Source organism: Orycteropus afer, unplaced genomic scaffold (assembly GCF_000298275.1).
Source record: "Orycteropus afer afer isolate SDZICR_OR568_19922 unplaced genomic scaffold, OryAfe1.0 scaffold00059, whole genome shotgun sequence".
Classification (NCBI taxonomy): domain Eukaryota; kingdom Metazoa; phylum Chordata; class Mammalia; order Tubulidentata; family Orycteropodidae; genus Orycteropus; species Orycteropus afer.
The window spans coordinates 4,559,823-4,561,131 of record NW_006921646.1 but is presented as its reverse complement, the minus strand read 5'-3'; the positions used below and the strand labels follow the sequence as shown (position 1 = coordinate 4,561,131).

Genomic DNA, 1,309 nt, shown 5'->3' with positions numbered 1-1,309 from the left:
GCCAAGTTGATACCTGACCTTAACTACCACACCACCCCAAACAGGCATGGATAATGGGATTTACGAAACACCACAGAATGGAGGACAATGGCTAGAAGGGCCACATCAAGCAATTCACTGCACCACCAGAAGAGATTTCTAAATCATGCAAGATTGAGGGCACAAAAGCAGCCTATGAGAACGCACAGTAACAGCCTGGACCTCTAGGGGTAGGTGCCCAAACATCCTCCAATCCCACAGTCCTCTTCTCATGTATTTCTGCTTTGTCCTGCTCAAGCGTAAGTGGTTACTCATGCAACTGCCTCCTTGGACCTAGGTGGGAAAGGTATTTTTTCTGTTCGTTGGCACAGTTGGTATTCACTGTTTGGAGTCAGTCAAGTTTAAGGAGTTGCCGCTGCCGCTGCCATCAACATGTGGGTCCCACGGACGCTCATGGAACTGCCTATTCAGTCCAGGGTTTTCACGGTGAGAATGGTTGAGATTTCATTGCAAAAAGTTTGGTCAAACGTGTCGAGAAGAGGCTTGACTGCCCCTGTGGGTTCCTCAGGGGAGTAGAATGAAAAAATTCAGTTCAATAAGAAAGCCAAAGAATAAAAAGCAGAGTCTGAGGAACAGGCAAATGATTCATCTAGTGATCCCCAACTTCACTGTTTGCAGAGCCGTTACTACTGAAGAAGTAGAAGGAGATTGGCTGGACTTTGGAAAATAGTGGGACCTGAAGTGATAGGAGCAAATGGCTCAGAAGTCATAAGAGGAGATGCTTGGTGCAATGAGAAGATAGTAATGAAGTGATGAGGAAATAGAAGAGCACAGTAGAAAAATGAGCCAAACCTAGGAGAGAAAAAATGAAGAGAAAGAAGTTTTGGAGGTGGAGAATGAGGGACATTCTGGGGAGAAGTCAGAATCAGAGTCTTGAGTATGAGGTATACACAGACAGTGAAGATGAGATGGATTCTCGCCTTAAGCCAGTCTTCGTCGGAAAGAAGGACAGAATGAGAGTTCAAGAAATGGAGGCTGAAGCATTGAAATGGAAGGAGCTGGAGCAGGAGGCAAAACACTTGGCTGAGGTGAGTTGCAAGTACACACTCAAGAAGAAGAGACCAAGAAGGAGCTGAAAGAGAACAAGAGGTCCCTGGCTGCACTAGACACAGGTAATATACATGAGGAAAGTGAGGAGGAGGAACATAAAGCTTGGAAAGTTCACCAGCTAAAGAGAATCAAGCAGGGCAGAGAAGATCCAGAAACACTTGAGGAGAAAGCAGAAATTGAAAGCATGCAAAACTTGACTGAAGGGAGAGAAGCGAACTGA

The 1,309-nt window shown here is 45.6% G+C and overlaps 1 pseudogene; it reads left to right on the top strand.

Annotated features, from left to right (window-relative positions):
- The first annotated feature begins 411 nt into the window (after window positions 1-411).
- LOC122149894 lies at window positions 412-1,309 on the top strand (annotated as a pseudogene).